Source organism: Pocillopora damicornis, chromosome 10 (assembly GCF_964200805.1).
Source record: "Pocillopora damicornis chromosome 10, jaPocDami1.2, whole genome shotgun sequence".
Classification (NCBI taxonomy): domain Eukaryota; kingdom Metazoa; phylum Cnidaria; class Anthozoa; order Scleractinia; family Pocilloporidae; genus Pocillopora; species Pocillopora damicornis.
In genome coordinates this window covers 70,972-81,512 of record NC_142679.1, presented here as the reverse complement: position 1 = coordinate 81,512, position 10,541 = coordinate 70,972, and the positions used below count along the sequence as shown (strand labels likewise).

The 10,541-nt window shown below is 36.7% G+C and overlaps 1 long non-coding RNA gene across 1 annotated transcript; it reads left to right on the top strand.

Moving 5' to 3' along the window:
* Nucleotides 1-735: 735 nt before the first annotated feature.
* On the top strand, nucleotides 736-2,939 carry LOC149038343 (uncharacterized). Its single transcript, XR_016180350.1, has 2 exons — nucleotides 736-1,055; nucleotides 1,934-2,939. It is a non-coding gene; the product is annotated as an uncharacterized LOC149038343 (long non-coding RNA).
* The last annotated feature ends 7,602 nt before the right edge of the window (nucleotides 2,940-10,541 follow it).

The window sequence follows — 10,541 nt, the reverse complement described above, 5'->3', positions numbered from 1 at the left end:
GGGCGAGAGACAGTAAATGGAGGCTAATTACTGGATCTATTGGAGTTGAATAACAAATTAAAAGCTTTTTGCACGCGCCTGTATTTCAAAGTTAATCAATACTGACTGAGCTCTTGTAGGTCCAACAGATCAATCTAAATAATCGAAGGAGTAAAAAAATATATATAACTGATAACAAAAAGAGAAAGGGAAATAGATGCGGTAAAACGACCATTATTAGCTGGTGTCACAGACTAATCCATAGCATGCTTTCTCTCTATCAGAGTGAATTTGTGTGACTAAAACTGCCTCAGAATCGAGATGACTTGGGGAAAGGAAAAAAAATTACAAAAGAAAAAAAGTCGAACCTCACAATAGATGACAACAAGAAGAACATAGGCTTCATCAGATAATCTGGACTGATTATTAATTCTGCAGCTGCTTTATTGAAGAAGGTTTTCACAAAAGACAGCTCAATTTCACTAAAGTGAATTAGTTTAGACGGTCCACCAAAGGAATATCCCAAAAATTTGTGACAACTCTTAGAGACAAATAAGGATCAAACTCATTGCAACTGGCGGACTTTGTGGTCTTCGCGTAGGCGCCAACAGAACAGATAGCGTGGCTTTCAAATTCTGAAAACTTCCTCTTTTTTTTCTTTCTCCGATGAGGAAACTTGTCTTAATTGAAAGAACTACCCCCGCAAATCATTCGGATCTTTCCGTGGCCGAGAATAACCGAGTGTTCACGAACTTTGTTTCTGGTAATGTCGAGGAAGCTCGTAAAACACGAGGGCCAACCATTATGCTTGTCGTATTTTGGCGGGGTGATTAACGATAACTGCTTGAGCTTTATATCTCCTGCTTAAATTTGAGTGGGACGAATTTACTCCGTTGCTTCCGCTATTTCATAACTCATAGAAGCAGATCAAAATCAGGGAAAAATTGCTGGCGTCATGACAGGAGAAACGCGAGTTGATAATCCCCCAGGTGCTCTTTTGTTGTTACAACTGTACACGTAGACGCAAGAAGAATACATCATACAAAGAAAATTACTGTAACCGAAAGGATGAAATGGTAAAACCAAAAACAATTTTCTCATTACGAAAGGGAAGTTTTCCTTTTTTCTATAAATATTTCCTGGCAATGTTTGAAAAAATATTTAGCCTCGGCTTGCAAGGGACAAACTAAATCTTGGGTTTTCTCTCTGATTCGCAGTACCTTATTGTTTCATCTGTTGACTCGTCTCTTAGCGCAGTTTAAATTTAAAATGAAATTATCATATAGTGCTTCTGACAATACGTTTTAAGCCTTTTTTTCTTTTTAAATATAACACTGTTCTGTTATAATAGTTTTTCTCTACGAGAGAGAGGACAGATAAGAAATCTAACATACTTGATATTTAATTGGAGATTCACAAAGTTTAGCCGATTTACTTTTATCACTATCGAGGTGGAAATGATCATTTGCGACGCTCGGGCGAAGTCATGAAAACTGCGCGGGCGGAAATGACATTTTAAGCTTCCCAGGGTGCATAGCAAGATAAGTAACGAGTATTGAGTGTTCAGCTGCAAAAGCTGTCAATGATGGCGAGGGGGCCGAAGTCTTTCCTTAGAATCCTTGACATAATAATAAGCTGCTTTTTACCGCATTCAAACAACTCTACTTCCCTTTATCAAGATTATTAATATGCTACAATCATGACACAAATAAATTATTAATTAGCGTGTGCCCTTTTCATAAACACGTAACACGACCTGCGGTTGTTACAAAAAGGATTCAACCTGCACATACATCTCTTAGTTTCAACATCCATGCACCAGTAACTCTAATTCTGTCGTTGACAGTTTCGCCTGCTGGCCGGGCAGTTTCCTCGTTTTCAAGATTAACTCACACGGCAGTAATCAAACTGGTTGTCAACATTTAATTTCATACAGAATAATGTCTTTATACAGATCAATGAGTTGTGAATTTACAAGCTTTTGCCATGGTGCTGAGTATAGGCAAGAGAGGCTGAGACAAAGAAGAAGCAAATCAGCACGGAAGAAAAGCGTTCAATGGTCCAATGATCTTGAGGAGGTCCGCTATTTTGTGCCGCACAGAAGCAGAAGCGAGAGTATCAGGAGGAAATTCAATAAAGTGAAAAAAAGAGCGGAAAATCTCCGAGCTTTCACACTTATCAGCGACTCCAGAGTAAAACAACTACGACGAAATACGGACTGCTTCGCACATAATTCTGGTTTTCAAAGCTTCGAGGAGTATAATAAACAATGGGATTTATTGTTTGACATGTACACAAGTAGAGAAACTCACTAGTAACAAAGAGCACAGACTATATAAGATCTCAATGCTGTGATTCAGGTTGGCACTGGTATTGGAAGTTTTGGCAGGCCAATTTCTACGGTATCAACTGACAGCTGTTGGTCGTCGTTTTGTACACATTTAGAAAACTTGCTGAGTCAGATGTTGACTTTGTCCAAGCTCATTTATTTCGACAAAAGTTGTCATAAATTACTCGATCTTCGCGGAAAATTCGTACAATATTACGAATTTTAGCGTAAGAAAAGCGACCATTAATCCTCTTCTATTAACAAAATGAGACAAACTTTGAACTACGTCAGCTCTTCCATCTTTGCCTTCAAATCCAAGTCATCAGCACTAATCAGTTGGTGAACTTTGCCGTAAAGAAAAATCAGCTCTCCTTCCATGTATCTCACAATGGATTGAATTCAATGTATTATTTCTAATACCAAGAGGGGAGCGAGGTTCAAACAATTATTCAGTATGAAGTGCGCAATTGCGGCCACGTTGACGTAAATCACTTTTATCCCATCGCGACATTTTTAAAATAAATCATCAAATATTAATACGTGAAATGTGCGGTTCATGCAAAAACATATAAATAGAAATTGGGTTTTTGAAGGGTCTGATAATTTTGTGATTAAAGTTCAAAAGATAAAATCTGACTCGATTTTTATTTCTTCTTCAATCAAACTGACACTCCGCCCGCAAAAAGAATCAGGGCAAATACAAATTATCCAGGATGTCTCCAATATTCCTTCACGAACAAGCTCGAAACTCGACTTTCTTGTCTCTATCGCTAATAGTAAACGACTCAGATTCATATTAAAATCCACATCAAAGTGAAATTTCACCGGTATTTTTCCTCTTAAATGACAAATGCATACATGTAATCAGTAGCTTACTTTCATTCAGTCAATTGCATGGAATATTAAATTCGATCTGCCGGGATTTTTTCCTTTATAACTCATCCGAAATATGTGCAATGCAGTCACTGAAAGGAAAAAAAATTAACTGTTCCAGAGCGAGACAAATTAAAGGGTGTAATTTCGTTGTATAGTCTTTCGTTTATCTTTCAGACATACTGGTAAAATTGCACAACAACTCCGCAGTTGTACCGCAATTACAGCAGCTGTACATAATTTCGTCACGTACAAGCTTCGCATTCTATTAACATATCTTATATCTGAGGAGTCGATTTACTTCAGCGCTATTTTTTATTACAACATTTGATATGAATTTCGGCGCCTTGCAACGGAACTAATCTGATAGGAGATAAGCTCTCACTACACACGGCTAATAATAGTAGCAAAACCACCTCAAGAAGGACGCAAGAGCGCCAATGGTTGCCGGATAAACTGATGCTCAGATAATGTTTGCTGTAACAACTCCGATCACTGAGTCATACATGACAACTATATCATTTTCTAGTCGACTGGAGTTTCATAATAATTCACTAACAGCGAAAATGCTTAAACAAAGATGATTAGTAAATTTAAACCACGAGCTTCCCTAACGGTATCAGCCCAAACTTGTTGCGAACAGCATTCGGTTTGAGCATGGGCTTTCCTTTTTTTATGGTTTTGATCCAATTTCAACCCTATATCTTGTTCAAATTTGTCGGCCTAAACTCAACTTTCTCTATCTCACTTGGCAGACGTCTAGTTGGAGAAATCGCGTGAAAACAGCCCATCACTTGGTCTTCTCAAGTTAAACCTTTCCCTGAAATTCTCGGATTCCACTCTGTTGGCTGAGGGCTTACACAAACATCGTTAATCAATTTTCACATTCAGTTCCGTTCAAAATTTCAACCTGTTTTGGCGGATACTTTTCAGTCGTCTTCGAAGGCATGCACTCCTCTCAGCCTCTAGGCTATCAAGTGAACATATGATAATGATATGCAGGATATGCACTGTGTCTGCGAGTCACTTTGTCAAGAACAGAAATCGCATATTATGTAGCTAAAAATAAAACTAATTGATAGCAAAATAGCTCAAGGCAGCGACCGATTTTTCATATTCAGTTCTCGCAAACTTTATAAATACAACAGATTATCACAACTGACCATTACGGTTAAGAAAAGTCAGGTTTCCCATAAACTAGTCAGGCCCTGTTATTAGCAACTTCACCTTTTATAAGTTTTTCAATTTTGCTGACGTGCCTTCAGAATCGACAACACCTTCAATGTATTTACTGCACTTTTCCTACATTTTACAGAGTACAGTTAACAAATAGATTCCAAGTTGCCGTGCGTCTGTTCAGTAATAGATCACAGCGGACGTCAAAATGTGGTAAGAACAAAAAAGTGGCACACGAGGCGCAGCCGAGTGTTTCTCTGATGTTCTTACCACATTTTGACGTCCTCTGTGATCTATTACTGAACAGACGCACGGCAACTTGGAATCTATTTTTTTCATATAATAAAGAATTAAAATATACGGGAAAAAAGGTTTTAATGACGTCGTCTATACGTCTGTCCTCCAATCGATCATAAGTGAGAACCAATCAGAATACGTGCATAACTGAGCTTATTATATAATTCATAATAGATCACTTTCTTAATTGACAAATGGTTCCTTCAGTGGTTTCCTCTTTCTGTCAGTTTTTCCTTCTTTTACGTACAGATGCGTCCCTACGTTACACACGTTTATTTGAAATGTATTCAGGAATTATTTGAAATTCATAATAGCACTTCTTCCATGTAGCATATTGACAAGTCTTCAACTTGAGTATGTTTCCTTTTTTGTCTTATTTACTTGCGCCATTAATATTAAGTTGGATATTTAGAGCCTCGTGTGAGTAAGGTCGTGTTTGTAAAGGTTATCGAATCCACCTAAATTCTCATTTAGGATAGAACAAATCAATTATGAAGTGAAAGAAGAAGTAAAGAAGTCAATTAATGTATTAACAGAACAAATAAACAAACTTTCCTCCCACTTTAGCCACTAAACCTCTTGTGACTTTTTAATGGAATGAAGCAGATTCAACCAATAGGGATTCACGTTAGGTTAAAACACCTGCTCGGTAAACATAAATTACAATGTTACCGATGAGTAAATACTTTATTAACGAAAACATCACAACCGAGGTTGAATTTCTTTTATACTAACATTAAACGTATAAAAATGTAAGTATATAAAATATATAAATACGTACTATTATTTTTTCCTTTTCAATACATAAAAAACTTTAAAACATGACGGATGCCTTCTCTTTTACATCCTCCTATCAAAACACATTGTATATATGCGCTTTGGGAAAATAGTCTGGAAAGCAATATTGCAGACACCGCAAGTTAGACAAACACAGCAGAAAATGCAAAAAAAAATTTTTCCGGAAACAAAAGGAAAGCAATAGCTGTTGTGAGATCACGACCAGTTTCAGTCACTTGGTTAAGTTGGTTTTTCAATCACAAAAGTGAGATTATAAATTCAACACGAACATTTCGGTAAAGTTGTTTAGCTTGCCCTAGGAGCACAAAAGTTAAGAACAACGCAATGCCGTGGGATCATTAATATTCTGCGGACAGAGGATGGGCAGTTCTAAAAAAACCCCTAATTATTGAAGGGGGTAATATTAGCTCCTGTAGAACATTCTGGACAGAGCGACAAAGACATTCGGAAGTAAAATGCAAATGAAGAAGGTTGTTAAGTGCAATAAACCTCATATTCCCTGCGGCTTACCACAAAAATATACCGGTAAAAAACAATATTACGAAGTATATCAGTCTGAGGAAGTCATCGGCTGATCATAAAAGCACACATTGAAGAAAGTGACACGAAACTAACTATTCGGGTCTGAAGCAAAATGAGCAAAATGACCCTCACAAAATCCGTAAGTTGTGACTATGTCTCAAATTCACCGGTAAACTCTGCGAAGCAGGTGCGTTGGTCGGTTGATCTTGAAGAGATCTTTTATTTCACTCCTCCTAAACCTCGCAGAAAAAGCATTACCGAAAAGTTGCGCGAGTTTAAGGAGCTGGCCAACGATCTAGCAGATAGAACTTTTCGCTCAAATGGAAACTTTCTTCCACACAGAGGCAGCCGCCGTGACATACACTTTAGGAAAAGCTACATTGCAGACAGTGAAACAGACATCAATCGACGTTGGGATGAACTGTTTGAACTTTACAGTGAGCGTGTAATGAGCAACTAGAATGACCCAAGAATCACGTAACGACAGGTTGGCTGACTAAAAGGAAAATGCTGTTTCTCTAGCGAATATCAGATGCCGCTCAAACAGCTTACGACGAGTCAAGATCAAAATTCTATCGACAAAAAAGTTGGTAAAATTGGTGAAAATACTATCGATCTTCTGAGGGGAACTGCTTTAAAAAAACTGCGCCGACGCAATGAGATAAACAATATCAAAACTATCATCAATCAAAAGGACAGAAAAAAGGATGGAAACATTTTGAAAGCCAAGGAATCCAATGTTTGCCTTACACATAAACACTATTTACAAATTTTAGACAATGTAAACCAGAAAATATAGTTAAAGCGAGAGTTATATAACACCCTGTTTCGATTGTCGCTTTTAAGATCAACAAAATCGGAAACACTTCTGCAGCTTTAAATAGCAGGCAATTAAATTGCTGCGTTAAGTGACTTCAACAGAAAAAACTAATATCAAATGCAGAATAATAAATTTTAATCGTTTGAAAGAAGCCGCTTACAAGCTAAATAGGATTCAAGCCGACTGTCAAACTATCAAGAATTGTCAATTATCAAACTAGACCAAGAATACTAAGTTGTGTTCCACTGCAACACGCTCAAACAAACAACAACGAAGTGATGTGAATGAAAAGGAGTTATTCGTATCACGTCGCTTTAATTAAACAATTTAAATATGAGCATGTACCGGGGCTTTTAAAGGATATTCTATGCAAATTCGAAATTGAATTCGAAAATTATCAAAGAAATTATAAAATGAGAAGAAATATAAATAATGTTGCCTTTCTAAACCGCGAGTGATGTTTCTGTTTGCCTTTGCAAAATAGTTACTTGTAGGTAAAATAAAATAACTATACTTTGAGTTTTAAACATTCCAAACTTTACCAGTGGAAAAGTGACAACAGGTTCAAAATCCATTGAAATGAAAGTCCATATGGCTAAATCCTATGTTAACCGCGAAAGCATTTCTAGCGCATTCTGCCAAAAACGACTTGGAATCCTAACTTGAGGTGAAGCTCTAAATATAACTCGCTAAAATCACTGTTTTCCTCACAAAGCAAGTCTAACAATAGTAAAGGCTTCCGATGTTCATCCAAAGAAAGCTCAAAGTCGTACACAAGTGGCAGTCTAGGCACGTTCGTGTCATTTAGAAATGTTCAAAAATAGAAACTAATTTTCTTAAAATTATGTAAGAATTCGATTTTAGTCTGCAAGTACAAGCGTATTGTTAAAACCATTAAAAAGTAAATAGTGAATACTCAAAACAAACCTTTGAGCAAGATTCCTTGCTAAATATAGCGAATGCTAAACAAAAAAACAAAAAAAATTAAAATACTTTGAAAAATAACAACCGGTCAGGAAAACAGCTTCAGAAAAATAACGGCTTCATAAGTTTAAACTTCACAAGTGGATCTTGTGGGGCCTGGTTAGTCTCTTGTTACAGAATCTCAGACTAGACAGAAGATCTTCAAGGTTCGCAAACCGCATTCAGTAATGAGCACTAATAAAATACGGTAAATTATTCATTTCAAGGAGAAGACTCTCTCGTGAAACACATCGACTACTTCTTGTATTCAAGCTATTTTGGGGTTATTATGAATTTCGAATACTAACACAATCGAAATCCAGCTGGTTTATCGTATTTAAAATGCAGTCACGAAGTGATCAAGGCCGAAAGCAAATTATTTTAAAACGCGGTTTATTCTAGGGCATAATCAGAACAAAAGCAAAATCAAATCACACACTTTATGACTCTGACTCTATAACATCATCCTGGTTTTTTTTACCATTTCTAGTCTTGTCAGGTGCTTTGAAAAAATTTCCCCTTTTAAAAATAATATTTGCATGGCCATGACTGCTTCTTGATTCATTAAACTAGTTTGGAGGAAACAATGATTTCCCCGTCCATCCCTAGATAAGCATGATTCATATTAAGGCCAAAACTCTAGACAAAAAAAATCCATGCTACACCGTGACGTTCAGGATTTATCCGCAGCGATTGATGTTACTTTTTTTTCATAGAAAAAACACAGCCGTGTAAGTTGGCTCAATTGGTAAAACCTCATGATACCTCCGCCACCACAAGCCGACTTGTTTCAGTTTTTCCGGCGACAAATTGTGCAGTGTGGCTCTTAATGCGTGCAAGCATACATTAAGTGAGCTTTGGAAAGAGAATTGGATGATGCCCTCGAGGGCTGGGAGAAGTTAACTTTATTTCTTTATTACAATTGCATAACTTGCGTTGGTAAATAAGATTTTATTTTTAAGGCAACACGAAAGGCATACGACTACACATAATAAGGTGCCAAACTATTGCGAGAGAGAGAAAGATGCTCTCTAAAATTGAATTTATTCAATAAGATTTGCCTAACTTTTACCTTTCATGAGCTCCGTTGATACTTGTGTATCATGGTAAGTAACTGGCCTGGTTCTGATTATATTCCGGCTTTGGACCCGAGAAACATGAAAAAAATACCATCAGAGGGATTTGCTCATCACAAACGCATTTATATCATTTGCTGAAAAACCTCTTCACATTTCTTATAATTAACTGAGCCGAAAAGATCCCCGCCCAAGTGTCTAGTGTTATTTTAACTTTATGGAAAACTCAGAAAATTTCAGGAATCATGTTTAAAGCCTTAAAGATTATCAAGTGTGAGTGCCTTTCTTTCGTTTGGCATATCATTATCAACACTAACAAATCAGCCGTTAAGAAGGAAAAAGCGAGAAGACTACTTATCATCTTGTCACATGTTGATCGCATCACCACTATCTCGGCCAGTCAAATAGGTTTCATTTTTTATATCAGTTAAGCAACCTCACATTGTTTTTTATTTGAAATTCAGCCGAAAAGACTATTTTAAAGGCTGTTCTCTATAGTTGCATGTGCGAAATAGCATGCGTTGCAATATGTTTTACTCTTCACCCATGCATCTTAATCTCATGTTTAGTCAGTGAGTTCTAGAAAGTTTCAAGCGTACGTGATAAACTAATGTCTACAGTCAATAAAAGATTGTCATCGTGCTAAGTTTAGAAAAGAGCGACACGGTCGGTTATCACGACAAAGAAATAGGTAACGTTGTCTTTATGAAAAGAAGCAGGCAATCTTATGATGATGAAACATTCGATATTAACTAAGCTCACGGGACAAAGTCAACAAAAACCACAAAGATGAAGAAAAAAAGTACACTGGTACAAAATACTAGAGGAAATTCACAATTTTGAGCCAGAATTGGTGAACATCAAACAACACAAAACTTTATTTTTGAGAACAAGTGAAACCGCTTCTTCTCTGGAAAAACAAAATCAATCAGCTAGTGATTTACAAACGGTAACTAGAATACAAAATACTAGCTACGTCTCAGTTACATGCCCGACTGCAAAAATTCTCCATTGGAACAGACCAGAAGTATTTGTTTAACTAAAAATAAAGTTATATGCCGAAACGGTTCGAATGGTCAAAATTTATTCTCTGGAGAGGACTGGGTCTAGCGGATAGATAACAGAAAACCCTTAAACCTGATGACGCAGCATTACGAAGGAGCAGTTATGACAGTTAGAGAGGAAAGAAAGCAATGAGCGTTGTACAGTGTACACAAAATAAGCACAACTACTCTGGTTAGTGCACAGTGGTTATTTCTGTACTTCACATATAATAACTTACTATCCGTCACCGACAGGAAAAAGCTCACCGTTGCATGAATGTCTGTACTCCACATAAAAACTGGAATTCAAAGTCGCACAATACAGTGTTGGAGTGCGTATATTAACTTATTATGTGTTTATTTTCCTTAGAGGCCTCTACAGTTTATCACTAATTCAGTAAAAAGGAACAAGATTCATTCGTTCTTCCAAAATCGTTTTGTATCAAGTCAGACAACTATAGGCATAATTATTGCGTGATTCTGCGATTATTAAAGGTTCTTATTTTAGTCTTAAAAGAATAACTACTCAAAATAAGTTCAGGGTTAGTATGGGTAATCACATCCTTTCGAATGAAAATCGGAATAAAGAGGCATGTAACTTCAAAGAGCAACAAAATTGCACATAGGGCGAGTGCAATTTGCAGCTTTTGAAATAGAATACGAGT